The sequence below is a fragment of the Monodelphis domestica genome, chromosome 8 (assembly GCF_027887165.1).
Source record: "Monodelphis domestica isolate mMonDom1 chromosome 8, mMonDom1.pri, whole genome shotgun sequence".
NCBI lineage: Eukaryota > Metazoa > Chordata > Mammalia > Didelphimorphia > Didelphidae > Monodelphis > Monodelphis domestica.
In genome coordinates this window covers 247,717,503-247,739,704 of record NC_077234.1, presented here as the reverse complement: position 1 = coordinate 247,739,704, position 22,202 = coordinate 247,717,503, and positions in this window count along the sequence as shown.

Below are 22,202 nucleotides of genomic sequence, written 5' to 3'. Positions count from 1 at the left end.
TGTCTAAAAGAGCATGTAAATTTGTTATATGGGGCAGAGAATAGAGGATTGGACTAAGAATGAGAAAGACCTAAGTTCAAATTTGGCCTCAGATGCTTATTAGATGTTTAATCCTGAATACTCCTCTTCATCTCTACCTCCTTTAACTTCCTCACCTTTAAAAAAATGATAATAATAGTTTGAGGATTGTTGTAATGATAAAAGTGAGAATATATTTAAGTACTTTGCAAGCTACAAAATACTTTGTAAAATCTTATCATCATTATCAAAGTAATACAATTTCTGATATTCACTATCAAATCAATATAACTAATTGTTTACACTCATTCTTAACTTTGCTTTTGACCGAATTAATGAATTCCCTTGCCTTCCCATCTGTAAAGTGGGAATACAGCTAAATCTTAATTACTAAGAAAAATGAATCTCTGTGAAGTAGTCGCATTATTTGAATTTGTATGAGCTGGAACCAATTACAATATTTTACATAATTTTAACTTTTAATAGTTCAAAGTTGAATACATGCAACCACTTCAGGGGACTGATTATTCACGCGTAATGGACACTAATGCCTATTTATTTTAGATAGTCTTCTGACAGTCAAATACCTGGTAAATATATTACTTAGACAGTTGAATAATTCAGTGGATCTTTGGACTCATTAACATGGATGTTTCTTCCATAAGTGCAGTTTAAAGCCTCATCCATACTTTCTTATCCTGGTTGATCCTTTTCAATATCTTCCCATGAATCATCCCTAGAGAATCTCACCAAGCCTAAAAGACTTCCAATAAGTATTTTCATGTTATTGATACAGTGGAATCTTGACTTTTTATTCCACAATCTCACTATACAACTATTCAATTTAATGTTCTTTTCATGCATTTATTAGTTGCTATACTCTATGCTGTTTCTTGAAAGAGAGCTCTAGTTGGTAATAAACTGAAGCCAATTTATATCTACAATACATCTTCTCCCCTGCCTTTGAGCCACCCATCATTTTGATTTATTGGAGACTTTGATTCATCATGATCTATGGCCTATTGCATCACTAGAAGAATATTAGTGTTAAAAAGATAGTTTTTATGTCAGGAAATAGCTTAGGATCACTGAAAGTACAGCAAAATTCCTCATATGATTGTAAAACATTACATTAGACAATCTAAAATAGAAAGAGGAGTATGTAATATCTTCTACTACTAAAATTCAATGGCTAGATAAGAAAAAAAATTCTGAACTGCAGAAATTGCTTTTCTGTACTTTTCTAATTTTGAAGCTAATAACCATGGAACCTTTTTATAATATTGGTATGAAATAAAAATAAACTTAAGTCATTTATTAAATGGCTTTCAAGTATAAACTACTAAGGTAAAAAGGGTAATAAGTTAGAAAGATGACCTCAGAAAAATCTATCTTCAAGAGTTTGACAATTTATTAGGTGAGTAAAGAAATGTAGAAAATAATTATAATACAAATTAGGAAATAGGAATTATTTCCTTTGAAAAATGACATGTGTAACACTGCCTTGTTGTGTGTTTGGCCCCATGGAGTAGAGTTGAACTGAGTAAGAGACACCAAGCATTAGGTTTATTATATTCTTCTCAGCCAAACAGCATGCATGTGGGAACTCCTAAGAAAAGGATCCCACCAGGTAGAAGCCCAGCTCACTTTTTAATTGCTTCAAAACCACCATCACTCAGGGAGAAAGCTGTGGCAGTAAATTCCTGGAGTGGATCTGGGGTCCCAGGAAACAAACTCTGATAAGAATTGTTTCATCTGGGAAATCTCTAAGGTTGCTCCTAGCCAAGATAAAGATTGCTTTATCTGGAAAAGTCATTAAGGCAACTTCCAGTCCAAGTTCAGTAGGTGGGTTCCTCAAGTTTAGTTTATAGTCACAAAACATTATTGTTATGTATCAGAAACCTCTGAGAAGGGGGGAGACTTGAGCAAATCCAACTAATTATTATAGTCAGTATTCCTTTTATTCTTCTACATGGAAAAATTGAAATAATTTCAGACAGAGAAATGAAGGGAGGCTTCATGGCATGGGATTTGAGCTGACTCTTGAAGAAAAGAGCAAATTAGATGGTGGTAGACTCAATTCCAGGCATGGGTGACGATGAAAAAGAAGACATTGAGGTGGCTCTACCACCATAGAAGGAACTGATGGAATTTGAATGTAGATTGCAGCAAGCCATTTTTCACTTAATTTCCTCCATGACTTTTTCTCTAGAGTAAGTAATATGTATCTTATTTCACATGATGAATATGGAGATGTGTATTCTATGATAGCACACATCTACAACCTATATCATATTACCTACTGTCTTTGAGAGGGGGGGGAAATGGGAGGAGGAAGGGACAACACATGGACCACTAAATATCAAAAAATGGTTATTAAAATTGTATGGACCGGTAATCAGTAAAAAAAGACATTGAAGCTACCCAGAAGGATAATGAGCAGACTAGCTGCACCTAAACATACATAAAAGCATGTAGTGGAAATGTAGGAAATAAAATCAAAAAGTAGGTTAGAATCCAACTGAAAAGAACGTTAGATGATATACTAAACATTTGAGAACTAGTGAGTTTTTTTTTTAACAGAATAGTGATGCAATTATACTAATGCATTAGGAAAATTAAGATATTCTTCTGCTAAATGAGGAGGTTGGAAGTTCTCATGAAAAGCAGTTCTTTTTGTTTTAAATAACGATGATATTGCTTGTCAAGTGCCACTTAATAAGCCTTCCAGGAATAGGGAAGAGATATCACCCTGTTTAGTGAAAATGGAGCTGGAAGCAAGGTCTCTCAAATGGGACAAAATAACATCATCTATATAAGAGGGATGGTTGTAAAGCTCTCTGCTTGTGTCCAAAAATCATATTCACAAGTATAAAGTTGGAAAGATGTAGCTACTGATACAACCTTTCTGTTAAGTAATTGGAAGTCATGGCTCAGCATTAACACTACCAGGTTTGCACCCCAAAGGGATCAAAGGTAGGGGGAAAGGATCTACTTGTACAAAATATTTATAGCAGTTCTTTTTGTGATGGCAAAGAACTGGAAACCAAAAGGTTTTCCATCAGTAGGGAAATGGAAGAACAATTGTGGCATATAATTTTAATGGAATACTGTTGTGCAATAAGAAATGGTCCACAAGATGAATACATCCAGGCATGTGAAAAAATAAACTGAAAACATTTATGTAAAGTGACCCAAATTGAAATGAGCAGAACCAGGAGAATATTATGCATGGTAACAGAATAAAGTAGAATAATAAACTGTGAATGACAAGTACTACCAGAAATATAAGAATCTTGGACATCAAGAGACTCATGATGAAAAAGTCTATCCACCACCATAGAAGGAATGAATGGAGTCTGAATATAGATTGAAGTATACCATTCTTCACTTAATTTCCTCCATTAATTTTTCTCTGGTTTAAATAATATGTATCTTCTTTGACAATATGATAAACATGGAATTATGAATTGTAAAAAAATTAAGGAAATACATAGCTAGGCTTTTCCCTTTGTAACTTTTTATCTCATTTGTCTTTTGTAGCATTCATCACCTTCTTTAGCTTAATCTGCCAATGGGGTGGCTCAGTGGATTGAGCACTAGACTTAGAGACAGGAAATACTAGATACAAATCTGGACATAGACACTTCCTGTGTGACCCTGGGCAAGTCACTTAACCCCCATAACTTAAACCCCCTCTTCTTCTTTGGAACCAATTCATAGCATTAATTCTAAGATGGAAGGTAAGGGCTTAAAAAAAGTACACTACTTTTTGGTGGTCATCACCAATTATCTTATCATGCTTTGCTATATATGTCTTAAAAATCTGAATTTTTCATTTCACAAGTTTCATGCGTTCCCTGTGCAATCACTTTTTCCCTCTTCATATAGACTATAGCTCCTATGAGAAATGTCCGAGTTTTTTAGTAAAGTAGAAATTTGACACCAATCAATAGTGTAGTTGGTATAATATTAAAATAGGTTTTATTTAGGGGTGTCCAGCATGAAGATGAGAAAAGCTTTATTAGATTCGTCCCTAGTAAGACTACAGTAAGAATGTTTTACCTCCTGCACATTCTAGGAAGGATATCTATAAACTGGAGAATGTCCAAAGAAAGGTAAGCAAGACTGTAGAGGGCTAGAGACCATACCATTCAAAGATCATTTCTAAGAACTAGGGATGTTTACTTTCAAGAAAAGAAGAAATTGATATGAAGGCAGGATTGTTTTCTAAAAGTATTTGAATGGATAGTATATAGAAGGATTAGTTATTTTGCTTGGTTCCAGATAGTAGAATTTGGAGCTGTAGATAGAAACTGCAGAGACAGATTTTACCTCATCATAGATGCAGTCTTTATGCCACTGGTCATCTGATACAAAAGGTCCATTACATACTTTGAGGGAATCCTCAGTTGCTTGGCCTCTTACAAATAGAAAAAGTCACAAGGATAGAAACACATTTTTAAAAATAATTAAAATGAAATAATTAAAGAATTAACTAATTAAATTAAAATTTAACAATTAAAATCAAATAATTAAATAATGTAATGATTATAATTAAATAATTAAAAATAAGAGAAATGCATGGAATTCTATCAGAAACATTAGAATATAAAACACCCCACCAATATGTAAACCCTTTCCCAGAAACTGATGGAATACACTCAGTTACTTAAAGAATTAAATGCGTATATACCTCAGTATAGTTATTTATTATAATCTTTCAATAAAATTTTATGTTCTCTTTGATTTTTAGGGTTTCCATGCTACCCCACCTGCAATTTGGCTCATTCCTTAGAAGATGGTACCCAATGTCCTTATCTCCTGGATCAATTTGGGAGTTAGAATTCTAATAGCCTTAGTCAATAATTAATCAACAAATTTACACTAAACAAGTATTTTTAGGCATTATTCTAAGTATTGGACATATAAGTATAAAAAATGAAACAGCCCCTATTCTAGAAAATATTATATTTTAAAAGGGAAATACAACAGACAGGCATATGTAAATAGACAAAAATATGCAAACCTCAACATATGTATCTATTTATATACAAAATAACTTTCAAGAGAATAAATACTGATCAGTCAAATGCAGGATAATTTATAAAGGAGGGCATTGGTACTTCAGGAAATCAGAAAAGGCTCCATGCACAGGATTCTTCTTCTCTCTTGAAGCAAGAGATGTCCATGAGGCAGAGGAGATGATGACGTCTATTCCAGGGCAGTGGCTATGAATAATGTTTTTTATTATAGTTTCCCTTGTCCAAATTAAAGCTTTGTTATTATAACTACTCTGGTAGTTCTATGATTTTTTTCAGGTTGTCAGTAGCTGGTGATGTAGTGAATAGTGTTAAGCCTGGAGTCAGGAAGACCTGAGTTCAAATTTGACCTCAAATACTTACTGAGGGCAAGTCACTTAAAGCTGTTTTCCTTAGTTTCCTCATTTGCGCAATGAATTGGAGACAGAAATGGCAAACCACTCCAGTGTCTTTTCCAATAAAATCCCAAATGTATTCATAAAGAATCTGAAAAAGCTAAAAAACAAGGATATTGAAGGGTTTTAGAAACTAAATGTTGTATTTTATCATAGAGACAGTACGGAGTCAGTATAATTGATCTTTGCTGAAGGAAAAGAATTTTGTTAACTGCCAGTCAATCATCAAGAATTTAAGCATTTACTGGGTACTTAGCAATATGCTAAGTCCTAGGTATACAGATACAAGCAAAAAGATAATCTTTCCCCTCAAGTAATTATATTCTAATAAGGTGAGACAATTATAGACATATGTATGCATTATGTATATATGAAAAGCTGTGGTTTGAAAAAATAATTTGCTAAATATATGCACATATACACATATATGTATATGTATGCATCTTAAAGGTGCTCAGGGAGTTTCTCTGGAGCCTTGGAAGCTTGCTGTCCGTGTCGAAAAAATGAAATTATGACATAAGGACCTACACAGCTAAATCACAGGTCAATCTACTTGAGAGTAAATTAACTCAAATTCTGCCATATTTGGATCATAACTTTCTAGTTCTGAAAAAGATCAGCTGGTATTTCTAATCAAGTCAAATACCTTTATTAATGATTACTGAACTTTTATGCTAAGCATCAGAAATTAAAAACCAGCCAGTCAGTCACCTAGCATTTATGAAGTACCTGCTATGTGCTGGTCACTGTGCTAAGCCCAAGGAATATGGGGGGGGGGGAAGGAAAGAAAAAATAGTTCCTACTTTTAAAGAACTTACAATCTAATGAGTGAAACAATATGCAAACAATGTACAAACAGAATATATATGTATATATGTATATATTTGTATGTACAATATAATTTGAGGAAAGTAGCACAGAGTAGGCTCTACGATAAAGGTTGCTCTTAGAAGGTTAGACTTTCTCTGAAACTCAAAAGAAGCTAATGGAGCTAGGAAGCAGAGATGAAGAGGAAGAGTGTTTCAGGAACAGAGGATAGATAGTCAGCAAAGAACCCTTGGAGCTGGGAGAGGGAGTGATTTGTGTGGGGAACAGCAAGGAGCGAGGTATGAAAAGAATGGAAAGGAAGTGAGGGACCAGCTTAGGAGGGCTTTGAAAGCCAAATAGGATTTGATGGTTGATCCTGGAAGCAATGGGAACTACTGGGTTTTATTGAATATGAAGGTAATAAGGTCAAGAAAAAGAAAAATGACTTTGCCTTTAAGGAGTCTGTCTTTTAACGAAGGGTCAGCAGAGGGGGAAGACATAAATAAAGAGCCAACAGCCTTCAGATTTAGGAGTCCATTCCTGAAAGAAGTGAAGGAGTATGTCTAGTTAGCCTGCCGTCACCTCAAAATGGAAGGAAATTCCAGGGGGAACTCATCAGTTGAAAGATAGGGCCTCAGAAATGGAGGAATCTTCCAAGTTAAGAAGTGTAAATGCAAGATAATTTCAGAGGGAAGTCATTAGTAATTGGTGGAACTGAAAATACCTCTAGGAAAAGCTAAGATCTGAGCTGGCTGAAAAAAAAAGCCAGGTAACCAGGAGGTAGAGGCAAGGCAGGAAAATATTCCAGGCTTAGGAAAACCAGTTTAAATGCATTAAGTTGGGAAACAGACTACCCTCTGTTAAAAAAACAAACAAACTGTAAGTAAACTGGTATAACTAGATCATGGAGTTTGTGAAGGGGCATAAAATGGAAAGGGGGTTCTATGAGTAATAGGGAGCAAAAAAGAGCCAATTCTGCTTGAGGAAAATGACTGGCAGCTGAGTAAAGGATAGAATGGGAGCCAGAGGGCAGAAAGGCATGGTGAACCTCAAGTAGGGAGATCCAAAAGAAGTTATTGAAATAGATCAGGTGAGATGTGATAAGATTAATTCAATGGTGATGCTGTGTGAGTGAAGTGAAGGGAATGCATATGAGAGATGTTATAAAGGTAAAAATGAAAAGATTTGACAATGAATCAAATTCATATCAAAAGAGGAAACTTTAAAAGATGCCTTATGAAATAAACTTAAGCCAAGTATTTCAAAGTGAAAAAAGAATAGATTTTTTTCAAGCTGCTTTTGACCAATTTCTATTTTGACTATGGATTGTTGGAAATAAATTTTATGTAAGTATATTATTATCATAGAAGTCTGAGCCAACTGGCATGCTATTAATCCCTCTAAGCAATTAAAACAGCATGTTCATCTAGAAAGTGATTTATTATTATCTATGAAGCAAATTTGCATGTCAGGTTATGTGTGCCTTAAAACATTTGTATACTCAGAAAACCAAAAATGTGAATTAACATTTAAATTTAAGTACTCACAATGTATTAATTTTTCAAGGGACTTCCCACTTCCTGTATTATCCCACATTCTTGGGATAATGCTTTGGCAGATTTGTTCCTATGTCTTTTGATTTTGCTATTTTGATTTTTCCTTACTTTTTAATCTATTGTTACAGATTTTTGATATAATAAAAATAGAAGAAAAGAGGACAAAATACAATAGTGGAAGAAAATGGTTAAGGTTAAGGAATAAAAACAGGATGGAAGAATGAAAAAGAGACAGCAAGACTCTACTTGATCTCTCTATGTTGCTTCTTTTGTTTTTCTTTTAGAAATAATTTATACTCAGATATCAAAGTGTTTACTACCAGAATTAATATTAGATTAGTAAATGTTTCTATCAAGGCTGTGTATAAATACATGGATGCTTAATCTCCCTCATAAGATACAAATAAGAATCAAAATGAATAGAAAAGAACAATCATAAGTAATGATGCATGGAGAAATGTACGTAAATATCCAATCATTCTTGTCTCTTATCCTAGCTCACTCTTCCTGAAATAATTTCTCAAATAGAATGTAAAGAACTTTATTGATTTTGTTAAACCAAAAAACTGAATGCTGACCAGCTAAGCAAATAAGGAAATGAAGACCTAAAATCCTTTGCCAAAAATTCTTGGGAATCTCTTCAGTTTCTTTGAAAGGAGAAATGACAAAATTTTTACATAAATAGATGGATCCATCATTCATTTCTTTTCTCAAAGGAAAAAAAAAACATTGTTAGGAGTGGGGGGGGGGGGGGAGCTATGTTTTACAATGAATGGTATTTCTTCAGTGCTTCCTAAGGTTCACTTAGCTTAATTTTCCAGGATGTCTGGCTCTATATCAGTAGTCACACCATCATGGTCATCAGTGATGTTGAGATCTTTCTTGTATAGTTCTTCCATGTGGTCTTACCTCTTCTTAATCTTTTCTACTTTTAAATCCCTGCCGTTTCTTTTTCTTTTATCATGCCCATCATTTCATGAAAGGTTCTCTCGATAGATCTAATTTTATGGAAGAATCTCGTCTTGCCCATTCTATAGTTTTCTTCTATTTCTTTGCATTGTTCATTTAAGAACACCTTGTTATCCCTCCTTTCAGTTTTCTAGAATTCTGTATTTAGTAGGGCATATCTTTCCCATTCTCCTTTACCTTTTTCACTTTTCATCTTTCCTCTGCTATTTGTAAAGCTTCATCAGAGGATCATTTTGCTATTTTCCCTTCTTTTTCTTTGGGATTTTTTGTTATTGTCTCCTGTACATTATTGCTAACTTCTGTTCATAGTTCTTCATGCCCTTTACCAGATCTAATCCATTAAATCTCTTTCACTTTGACGATGTGGATCACCACAAAATGTGGCAAGTCCTCAAAGAAAAAGGAGTAATAGATCATCTTACTTGTCTCCTGAGGAGTATGAATGGTTCAAGAAGCAACAAAAACCAAACACAGAACAACTGATTGGCTTAAGATTAGAAAAGGAGTACAACAAAGCTATATATTGTTAAGTTATTTTTATAATTTCTATACAGATTTTATTATGCAAAATGTCAGACCAGACAAATCAAAAGCTTGAATTAAAGTTGTGGGAGAAATATCAACAACCTCGGCTGTGTAGATAATATCACTGGTGGCATAAAGTGAAAAACTAAGAAGTCTCATGATTAAGGTGAAAGAGGAGAGTAGAAAAGCTGGTTTGCAGCCCAACAATAAAGAACTAAGATTTTGCAACTAATCTCATCACTTCCCAGCAAATAGAGGAAGAAGAAATGAAAGCAATATCATATTTCATATTCTTATGTTCAAAAATCATTGTGGGGGAGACTGTAGCCATGAAATTAAAAGATGCTTACTCCTTGGAAGGAAAACCTTTGCCAATCTGTACAGCATGCTAAAAAAAGCAGAAACATCTCCTTGTTGACAAAGATCTATATAGTCACAGCTATAGATTTTCCAGGAGCAATGTATGGCTGTGAGAGTTGAACTATAAGGAAAGGTGAGAGCTGTAGAAATGTGATCCTGGAAAAGACTTGAGAGTTTCTTGGACAGCTAGGATATCAAATTAGTCAGTGCTTAAAAATATTAATCTAGACTACTCATTGGAAGAATAAATACTACAGCTGAAGCTTAGATACTCTTAGATACACATAATGAGAAGACAAGACTCATTGGAAAAGATCTTCATAGGAAAGATTGAAGGCAACAAGAAAAGGAAACAGAAGAGGATGAGATGGATAGAGAGTGTCACGGAAAAGATGAACATGAATTTGGACAGACAAGGAGAGATAGTGGAGAATAGGAGATTTAAAAGTATTTGGCATCCTTGGGAACTTGGAGAGAATGACTAAACAACTACAATCGCATTTCAGCATCAAAGTCTGGAAGACAAGATTTCAAATCTTGCCTCAAATACTTAAAAGTTATGTGACTCTAGGCACATCCCTTAATCTCTCTGAAAGAGTTTGCTTGTCTGTAAAATTAGTATAATAATAATACTCACCTCAGTGCTCTAGTGAGGATAAAATAAAATAGGATATATAGATAGTTTTTCAAAACCCTGAGCAATATATGAACATTAGTATCCATTTATTAGTATTTTAAGAAAAAAATCTCATCATTTGTAGAAATTCCTGTAATGTAAAACAGTGCCTAAAACTTGTAGTTTATATCTTGTCATTTCATATGAGGGAGATTGTACATCTAATCCCAAGAAAAACATTAGATGGTCTTTTAAATTAATTTTAAATATCTTCTATCTCTATAAATTCAGACCATAATTTTTTATCTTTCATTACATTGACACTGCTGCTACTCCTTATTGAATGTCAACTGATATCATGCCTTTTACCAGATCTAATCCCTTAAATCTATTTGCCACTTTGACTATGCGAATCACCTTGATGTTTATCCAAAGGGTAACATGCTGCTTTTTGTCCCCTACTCTTGATGCTGGAAAATGCTAGTGAGGTTTTTAATAGGGGAGAAAACAAAATAACAAACTAATCAAGAAACTTAATCCAGAGCTGATTGTCTTATTTTTTCTCTCGGTGATTGCTAAGCAGAGAATGCATCTCTTAATGCAAGAATCCCCTCCTAGAAAGCTCTCTTTGTGCTTAGGAAACATCCTCAAAAGAACGAATAGTTTAAATGTAGTTCAGCATCAGAAAGAATTACAACTTGGTCTTTTCTACCTGGTGGGGACACAGTGTGAAGCCATTACTTAAAATCAGTTTATTTTTGTTGTTGTTGTTGAATTGGGCAGATTTTAACCTGATACAGATCAAGTCTCTAGATTTTGAAGCAGAAGTTCAGATATCACCTTAACTAAAATGAAAAGTGATATGTTAGCTTTAATGTAGCCTAGGAGCTGTTCTTGTTAGTATTAAAAATATATTGGCTCTAAGTAATCTGACCCATAATGTTTTATCCCAAAGAGCTGTGCCTCCAATAGATCAGTATCATAAACACCAGGCTGGGATTTGTCAGAGGTCCAGGTGCAAAATCACCACCCTAGCATTTCTTCTTGCAGGGCTTGGTTGTTATTTTTCTCGTGTCTTTAATCTCTAAATTAAACCATCTTGAGCTTGCCCATTTCAGATGAATGAATGTAGTTAAATCACAGTGATTTGACTCTTAGGAGTCAATCTGGACTCTTGGGAAAATAAAGCATGGGATTACCAGCCACGTCTTTAAAGATGCTACATAGTTCTAGCTTTGTTGTTTTTGTTTTTTAAATACCAAGAGATGTTCTCAGTAAACTATGACAAATTAACCAAACAGACCTTGAAAGTTAATAATACATGTAATAATAATATATAATAATCAATATTCAATAACACTAGAAAATACTAAAAGCTTGACAAACTCTGTTCTCCCTGTTAGGCAACCTGCTGCGTATTGTCTCAGAATCTATTTAATTAACAGAATTCGTTCTGGTTATGCAGTTCCTGGAAAGGAAGCTTTGTTCAAGGAGTGCTGGATTTGAAAACAAAAATATTGGGTTAAAAACCCTGCCTTAGACATTTAGTGGCTTTAAAATCAAGAGCCACTTTCTTAAGCTAAAAGGACTGGGATTTAAGAATACCTCACGGATTAAGCAACTTTTGTATCATTTTATATGCCTAGTTAATCTCTCTCTGCCTCAGGTACCCTTATAAAGCTATCTTCAATTTATCATATGTTTGATACATGTTGTTGTTGTTGTTCAGATCTGTCTGATACTTTGTGACTCCATCAAGAGTTTTCTCGGCAAATATACTGGAGTGATTAATCATTTTCTTCTTTGACTCATTTTACAGATGAGAAAACTAAGGCAAACATGATAAAGTGACTTGATCAGGGTGGCACAGCTAATGTCTAGGGACCAATTTGAATTCAGTTCTTAACTCCAAACCTGGCGCTCTATCCACTTAGCTATCTAGCTGTCCTTGCCTTACACATAATGTAATTTAATTTACTAATGGCTATTCAATGTTTTTTGAATTGTAATCATTAATTATGGATGGGTTGTGATCCACATTGGTAAAGGGAATTTCCATAATGAAGAAATTATAGATCTTTGCTTCCCTGGGTCATCAGGTCATGTTTGTGTTCAGTTTCTACATTTATAAAATAGGAACGATAGTAATATCAGCTCATCCTTAACACAAAGGGAAACTGTGACCATGAAAGTGTGATAACATTGCCAAATAGAAAGTAAAAACCTATAACACTCCCCTCTCACTTACCAGCTCCCCAGAAGAGTTGTCCCATATTCAAGGCATTACGGGGGTCCACAGTCACTCAAAAAAGAGTCTTTATACTCCCCCTAACATTCATTGGTTCCTCCAGTCAATCAGAGGTTTGAAGCATTTAGTGAAATAAATTGTGGAATTTATAAGTGAAACCAAGTAGTTAGTCAAGTAATTGAATAAGATTTGCAATAGCTCTTACCGTAAATTCACACCTTTCCCACACATATATAAATCATCAAGAGGGAGAGTCAGTTTACATAACAAGATCCACACATAAAGGGCCCGCTACTAGGCACTATGTGGGGAGAGAAAACTGATCATTCTGATACTCCAACATCCTTGAAGACTTCTGTTATCTCTTGAAAAAGAGAAGGAGTATTCAGATTGGGAATTTTGTGGCTGGAGGTCATCTTTAAGCATCCCACCCCACCAGAGCCTTCGTTTCTACCAGAACACTGAAGAAAATTGGGGGGATTTTTTTCAAATTCCATCAATGCAAATATTAGTCAGGGCTATTCATCAAAAAATGGGAAAATAATTCATATTTATTTTTAACTAGTTATACGGTAGTGCTCTTCTGAATGGCCCAATTATACCCATCCCACAGAAGACATTTCTAAGAAAAAAAGAGTTGCTCTCTCTGTCCCCAGGGGTGTAAAGGTTGGTTTCCTGCTTACCACTTAAATGGAAATATCAGTAGTTCAGTGAAGAACAGAGAACAGTGGACTTAAGCAGGATGCCTTTTTTTTGGTGGTGGTGTTTCCTGCCTCGAGAGTATATGGTCATAGAGGGGAATGAAATGTGTTCATACACCCTAAACTTCAAGGCCCAGTCGTGCCCCTGGGACATGAATACAATTCATGAATATGACTACAGAGCTCATTAAATCTCCTACTTGCTGTTTCCATATGGAAATGCTTTGCTTGAAATTGTTCCTCCGGGAGAGAGAAAGAAGAGGAAATTATTTATAAAATATGTTGCGATTTTAACAGGGACATTCTATATGCTCCATTCTCAAGTGACAATTCTGAATGGACCGTGATGACCTGACACTAATTTTGTGCTTTCAACTGACATTAAAGTCTTCACTTTCTAATTCAACAAATGCTAGTTGGGCACCATAATCAAGACAGATAGCCCTGAAGATGCCACTGTTTGAAGAGGACTTGGAAGAATTGATTTAAGGGCAGTTTTGTTTGCTTTTAGGAATTTTCTTTTCCAGTATTAACGGGGAAAATATTAAATAGTATAGCTTAATTTATACAGCCCCTGAAGACTGCAAAGCACTTTCCTTATAGCTCTAGGAGTGAAGCAGTGCAAGAATTATCCCTCTTTTACAAGGTAGACTCATTAAATCTCAGGGACTAGACTTTTTGGTGGAAAGTGGAATGGTCAGGACCAATAGTACCTAGTTTTGCCTAAAATCATACAACTAGCAAATGTCAGTGCAGGGATTTAAACCAAAATATTCTCATTTCAGCATAGAAAATACTTATTAAGTATCTGCCATGCTCAAGACATGGAGCTGCATTATGAAGGCATAAAGCCAAAAAAAGAAATGATCTCTGGCATCAGGAGCTCACACTCCACTCAGAGGTACAATATTCCCACAAGGAAGCACATAGAAAACATGGACAGTATAATTTCAAGAGAAAGAGCGCTTACGGAAGACCTTTTTTTGAAGGAGACACCAAGTTGTGCTTTGAAGGAGACGAGAGATTTTATGCATTCAAAGTGGGAAATAATATGTTACAGGACTAACGTACCACTTGTGCAAAGGCAGGGACATGGGAGATGGAGTCTTTTGTACTCTTCATCACAAGTCCAGCGTTATTACTAAGATGTTATTTTATTTGTAAATACTACAAAGTAGGCTTTAATTTTCAAAATTGTCAACATTTTAGAGGATGAATACAAATATAAATTATATACATACACAATTATAACATTTCTTTTTTCTCCGCCTTTGCATAAGTTTCTCATGTCAAGAATATGCTTCCTGGCTTGTTTCAAAAGCTCAGCCCAATTGCCTCCTCCTATGTGAGATTTTTTTCTGATCTTTCCAGTTTTTAGCATTATTTTCTTTTTGAAATTAATTTGTACGTACTAAATATTCATTTAATGTGTGTTTATTGCATACCCCTCATAAAAGAGCTCCTCGAGGTCAAGATCCCTTTTATTTTTATCTACACCCTCAGGACACTGCATGTAGTTTGTTCCTGAGTCCTTTCAGTCATGTTAGACTCTTTGTGACCCAATTAAGGGTTTTTCTGGCAAAGACACTAGAGTGGTTTGCTGTTTCCTTGTCTGGTTCATTTTACAGATGAAGAACTAAGGTAAAAGGGTTAAGTGACTTGCCCAGCCTCCCAGGGAGCTAGCTAGCTGCCTCCTGGCATATAGTAGTCCTGTAATAAATATTTATTGAATTTAATTGTTAGATACTTGTCTTGAGTATGCCTAGGCACATGCACATAAATGTACATACATACATACATATATATATGGCTATGTGTAAAGTAATCTATATGTATATAAATGCATTCTTCATGTGTGTATATTTTTTCTTTTTTTTTTGAGAGGCAAGTGAATAGCTTTAAGTAAAATATATTTACATATTATCTTTTTTGGAAGTATATACCTACAGTAACTAACTACTAAGGGGTACAATGTAAAATAGAAGTCAGAATAATAATTCTAGGTTGATCAAAGTAATTAACTTTTCCCTACCCAATATTTGCATGTATTAGTAGTTAAATTCTAAGTACTAAAACAGCTACTTACTACAAAGATTTGGCTATATGTTCAGAAAATTGTAATCATTTGTATCTTTTTTGATAAACAGAAATCCTATAAAATGGCTATAACTGTCCCCTTTCCGAAGAAATAACTGTTGTTTCTACAGCATTTATGATGACCATGAGTTAATCCTGTTTTCTTTGGCTGCAGAAAAAAAAGTCAATTAATATGAGATCAAGTTGTATCTGAGACCATGCTTTTTCTCCCTGTCTAGTAAGGAATTTCTTTACTCTTGAGTCACATAGCAGTACAGGTTCAGGCCTTGGAGTCTGACCTTTAAAGAATGGGTTTAAGCTTCTTCTTAAGTGTTTTCTCCTTTTTACAGTTTGGGATAACGTCTAAGGTCTCTCCAATAGGGGAGCAGGATTCATGAAGCTGCCTCTAAGATTGCACTTATATATACTGATAGTAGGACTGTTCAGTCACCTAGGAGAAAAGAAAAACAGAAAGAGAGAAAGAAACAGAGAGGCAAAGAGAGAGAGAGAGACCGAGACAGAGAGAGACAAAAAGACAGAGAGAGACAGAGACAAAGACAGAGACAGAGAGAAAGAGAGAGTCCTAGAGAGAAGGGGGAGAGAGAGACAGAGAAAAGGAGAGAGGGAGGGAAAGAAGAAAAAGAAAAAGAAATAAGGGGGAAAGAGACAAAGAAAGATTGTCCTGGGACTCTGGAAAGCCACAAGATATAGTTGTCATGTCCAACAGCAACTCTGTAGCCAGGATAGGGTAAAAAGGAGTAGTCACCTAACCTAGAGTAGTGTTTCTATGATCAACAGCAAGAATAGAGCAAAGAGACTCTTCTCCCTTTTAAATGTCCACTAGAGTCATTGATTCCTTACCCTAGGTGACCAATAAGTGAATTAGTTCTTAATCTTTCTGCCAAGCCCTTCATCTCTGAGTCATCTCTGGAATCCTAGCTATTTCCAGGGGCATAGTCTCAAGCCAAATTGTAGGAATGCTCCAACCACTGCTATAAAAATAATACAGCAATACCATAAATTTCATTAGAGCTAAATGCTGAGATATTAGTTTGCAAGAGGATAATTTAAATGTGAGAAGCTCCATCACCCTTTTATTCTCAAGTGAAAATTGATAGAAAATGGTAGTACTGTGATTAGCCCAGCTTCTTTATTTATTGTCCTCTCCTATCAAATGGGAAGGAATAGTCTGAACTCCAACGGGGTGGATAATCAGAATTACAGGATGTGGGCTCTGGTTTTCTAAACCCACCAGGGATAAAATCCTTCCAGGGATCTCTCACCAATATCACTTTCCCCTTACTCAAAGCATTTATCCTACAATCCACTGTGCAGAGTTGCACCTGCATGGTATATTCACATTCACTGGTGGAACAACTGCCAAAATGTGACTTGCAGTTACCACATTTCTGTTCAAATTAGCTCGGTTCTTTCTGTCTATGAAACATCTGCTTTGAGTGATACTATAACAGCTGTGATGATCTAATAGTCAACTAAGCACTCAGAATTCAATTGTACAAAAGGGGCTTTGAGAAGAATGATAAATGACCTAAATTAGACCACAATTTTTAAGTACCTAATTTTAACCTTGCCCATAATGTATGAATATTCTTCAAGCTTTTTTGCACCTGTCACTATTGGGAAGAAACTGAAATATCCCTGCTTGTTGTGAAGTGAAAGCTGCATTCTCAACAGATTGTGAAAGAGCACCTGAAATAGCATAAGAAATTCGAACAATGTGAATATTTAAGGGGTTTCTTTCATTTTTTGATGCTTCTTTTTTATATGCTCAAAAATGAAGCAATATTCTCCCAGTGGTCATAAGGCTAACTATGCTCAAAATGCACCCATATCTTCAAAATTAATTATATCAAAATCAATATACTACGTACTTGTAATCAATCACATATATTTAAAATATCTTTTATATAAATAAACTATTTCAGTATCTCCTTCAAAGGCTTCTATTGATACAGAAGGGGTAAGTATTGAAAATAGCTCTTCCTTTTCATATACTTAAAAAATTTTAATCAATTAATAAGAATTTATTAAGTTCTTACTAGACACCAGGTACCTATTCAAAGCTCTGGGGATCAGTAAGAGAACATCAGTCCCTGCCCTCAAAAAGGTTATATTCTTTTTTAAAAGATATATTTTTACCAATAATTTTTATATTAGCATATTTCCCCAGCATCCCCCCTCCTTCTTCCAGAGAAATATATGAAAATCAGAATTTTAATACAAAAAAGATAAAATAAAATAATCAACCGAATTGGTCAATCCTTTGAAAAAGTTTGAAAATATGTGCAATGTAGAACACTTCTTCAGAGGAGTGGATGATTTCTCATTTATTTTCTTTGGTGCCGTGCTTATATTTCATAATTTTCCAACATTCCTTTTTTATTTGTGTATCTGTGTACATATGTTTGTTTCTTCCATTTTCATGGTTATTGTAATTATGCATATCATTTTCTTGTTTATTTCACTCTTTATCTGTTCATGTAGGTCATTCTTTTCTTCTTTATATTAGTCATGCTCATTTTTTTAAAGTTCAATAATATTCCATTATGTTCATTTATTGGAATTTGTTTAGTCATTTCCCAATCAATGGTCACCTATTTTACTCATACATTGCTTTCCTTTTTAAACCCATTGTATTGGTTCCAAGGCAGAAAAGCAGTAAGAGCTAAGCAATAGGGGTTAAGTGACTTGCCCATGGTCACGTAGCTAAGAGGTGTCTGAGGACAAATTTGAGCCTAGCACTCCCTCTCTTTAGATCTGGTTCTTAATCCTCTGAACCATCCAGCTGCCCCCCAAATATATACTTTCATATAAAGATAGGGCATGTGTAGGGGGCTAAAAGAGAGAAAGATGAGAGACAGATAATGATTTTCCCTTTAAATGGACTCCTCCCACTCTCATCCACTAGTCAGTGAAAATCCAGTTTTGTGCTTATCTTCTAGCCCAAAAGTCAACTTGAACTTTGAATGAGGGAATATTAGTGTCTGTGTAATAAATCATCTTAAGGAGAAAGGCTAACTTACTGATTCCCACTTAAGGGATAGGAATAAAACCTGTGATTTCACTCATATTTGGGATACATGGTAAAAAATAATAATTATTATAATTTTACTGCTGTCAGTCAGCACTTTCTCTGTCTCTTAAGGAGCTGCCTGAAACCCTAAAAGGTTAAATGACTTGTTGAGATTAAGGATAAGGTTAAATGGCATAGTCAACATATGTCTGAGGCAGAACTACAGCATAACTATTTAAGGCCAACTTTCAATCCTCTTTCTCACACTGCCTTATTCCTCATTAGATTCCATTTTCCCCCTACAAGTATAAAAAGGTCCAATTGTCTTCAGATCTTAAAGCTTTAGTGTTTTCCTATAATTTAAGCATTTCTAGTAATGTGATATAATTGGTACAACTAAGTCAACACTTCCAAAGATTGATGATTTAACCATTTGATTCCATATTCAACTGTAAGCAATCACAATTTCTCAAAAACCAAATAGATTGTCCCCCATGCTAATGTGGCTGAAAAAATCATCACACATTGGCCAACCTTCTGATGATAAGAATGATATGATAAGCTTCACTGGTGAGAAAACTAGAAAGTAGTCTATGTCCAAAATTTTAAACCATCAGCCATAATGAAGCCAAAACGAATATAGAACCTGAGTTTTAAAGATCCTACCTCCAAAAGACTCCAGACTGAGTTATAAAAGAAGCAGGAGAACAGAAAAGGCAGAAGCTCAAACTAGATACACACCTGTAAAAACTAATATTAATAGTCTGGTTCTAAGTTTCCATAGAGTTTGTTAATATTTACTTGAATAAAAGAAGTCAGATAGATCTAGAGCTATTTAATTCTATTCTAATCTTGCCACATGTCTCTCCACCTCATGGCTCTCTTATCTCCTTCACCATGCTTTCACTGACATATGCAAGGGAATAGAGAGAGTATACTTCCTGGTCTTCCCCTTTTATTTCTTCTCTCCCCACTGCCCAATCCATAACCTCATCCTTTCTGGGTCAATATGTCTAGGTCACTGTCCTGACCCAAGCTGGCACAGTCATGGGATATAAAGCTAAATCATGGGACACAGGTAAGAGACCCCAGTATGTGGTCCTGGAGAAGGGGGGTTTCCTTCACACACAGCCTCTGTCCTCCAGAGGCAAGCAGACCCCAACACCATAAGAAGTTCAAAATCAAGAAGTAGGCTGGGAAAATGAGTAAACAGAAAAGGAACGTGACCATAAAAGGTACTAAACATAAGCACAGAAGAAAATTACTTGAAAACATAAAAGCAAAGCCTCATAGGGAAAAAATTCAGATTGGACACAAAACCAATAAGAATTACTAGAAGAGTTAAAAGAATTTTTTAAAGAGGTAAAAGTGCTTATTAAAAATCAAATGAGACTTCTGGGTAATCATGGCTGCAATCTAGACACCACACTCTTCCTCTCCCTGGCACTGAACGAAGTAGACTACATCAAAGGAGCATAAAAATCACCTTTGGAGGATCAGAAGGACTCCACAGTACTCCCCAGTACCCCACAGAGGCGAAGGTACATGGGGTTTGAACATTTCCACACTATAATAAGAAGGAGGAAAAGCTTGCACAGAAACAGGAACTGAGCCGCCCTTCCCCCCCCCCACCTCCCCCACCAAACCAGAGTGAGCCACCTGAGCGCTCACCGGGACAGCGAGTGAGTGGGGAAAGTCTCTGTCTGGGGAGGGGGCGCACTCCAGGGTCCTTGGGATCTGCAGACTGCCAGGAAAAAACGTCTCAGGGCGGTTTCATGGGAGAATCCTGCACCGATCACAGGGGGCCCAGGGAGCTGTACTCGGGGCGGTTGCGCTGAGCATCTGGGCGGAACTAAACACCAGGGGTGGACCACGCGCTGATTATCTGAGCAGAGCTGAACACCTGGGCAGTTTGGCTGTGATCAGGGGCCCAGCGCTCTAAGTAACCCTGGAGGCTGGGAAGAACTAGTCTGAGCAACCTAAATTCACAGAAAACCCGCCCACATCATCCAGACCTCAGACCAAAAAGGAAAGGGGAATAAAACCACCAAAGGGATGGCTCACATGGCCCAAAATCAAGGCTCCAGGAAGAAAGGGAAAAGGGTGACTATTGAAAAATTTATGGTGGAAGTACCCAAGGAAAAGAAGAGAATGAGGAGGAAATCCCAAAAAAAAAAAAATCAGATCATGCCTCCCAAAATGGAAAAAATCAACAAGCTCTGGAAGATCTCAAACTGGAGCTTACCCAAAAGATGGAAACCTGGAAAGAAAAATGGGAGAAAGAGATCAGCAGTCTGACAGATAAGACTGCTCAATTGGAAAAAGAACTGGAAGCATCCAATAGAAGAGCACACAAAGCTAAAAAGCAAAACAAGTCCCTAACGACCAGAATTAAACAACTCGAAGAAGGTGAGATCATAAAACAGCAAGAATCAATAAAGCAAACCCAAAAAAATTAATGAATTAGAAGAAAACATAAAATATCTCACTGAAAAGGTCACAGACTTGGAAAACAGGGGAAGAAGAGACAACCTCCGAAATATCGATCTCCCAGAAAAACCAGAGATAAACAATAAACTCGATGTTATTCTACAGGAGATTATAAAAGAAAATTGCCCACATGTTCTGGAGCAAAGGGGCAAAATAGAAATAGAAAGGGTTCATAGAACACCCTCTGTACTAAATCCCCAAAAGACAACCCCTAGGAATGTAATTGCCAAATTCAACAGCTTTCAAGAAAAGGAGAAAATCCTACAAGAAGCCAAGAAGAGGAGCTTCAGATATAGGGGGGCTCCCATAAGGATCACACAGGACTTAGCGGCTAACACACTAAGAAAGCCCAAAGCATGGAACACGATATTTAGAAAGGCAAGAGAGCTGGGTCTCCAACCAAGAATTAACTCCCCAGCAAAACTGACTATATACTTCCAGGGGAAAGTATGGGCATTGAACAAAATAGAATATTTCCAAGCATTTGCTAAGAAAAGACCAGAACTTAGTGGAAAATTTGATATCCAAGCACAGAAAGCAAGAGAAACATGAAAAGGTAAATATGAAAGAAAGGGAAAAGGAGATAAATCTTACCTTTTTCTTTAAGTCAAACTCTCTTCTATAAGGACTACATTTACATCAAATTATATATATATTTATATGTGGGGAAAATGTATTGTTTAACTCTCAAAAATTATATGTATCATAAGAGTAGTTAGAAGAAACACGCATAGGGAAAGATTGGGGCATTAAGAAGATTTGGGGAAAGTGGGGGGAAAGAAAGGAAAAAGGAGGGGGGGAACCATCGATAACACTAAGATTTACTTCAAGAAATGGGGGGGGTACTTAATAGAATAATCTTTCCCATATAAAGATACACATGAGAAGGGGAGGGGAAGAACTCTCATATGAGAAGGAGAGAAAGAGAGCGTGAAGTGGAATTACTTAAACCTTACTCTCAATGAAATCAAATCTGAGAGTGAAAAACATCTATATCCAGTGGGATCCTGAATTCTATCTTATCCAATAGGGCACGAAAGAAAGGAAAATTAAGGAGGGGGCGGGGGGAGGGAGTATAAAAAGGGAGGGAAGGAGAGGGGGGAGGGGAAGGGAGCATAAAAATGGAGGGGCTAGAAAGGGAAGCATATCAAGGGAGGGGACTAAGGGGACTGACCTAAAGTAAATCACTGGTACAAAAGGAGATAGCTAAAGAAGAAAGGTCAGAACTAGGGGAAGATATCAAAATGCCAGCGAATCCACAAATGACAATCATAACTTTGAACGTGAATGGGATGAACGCACCCATAAAACATAGACAAATAGCAGTTTGGATTAGAACCCAAAACCCTACCATTTGTTGTCTTC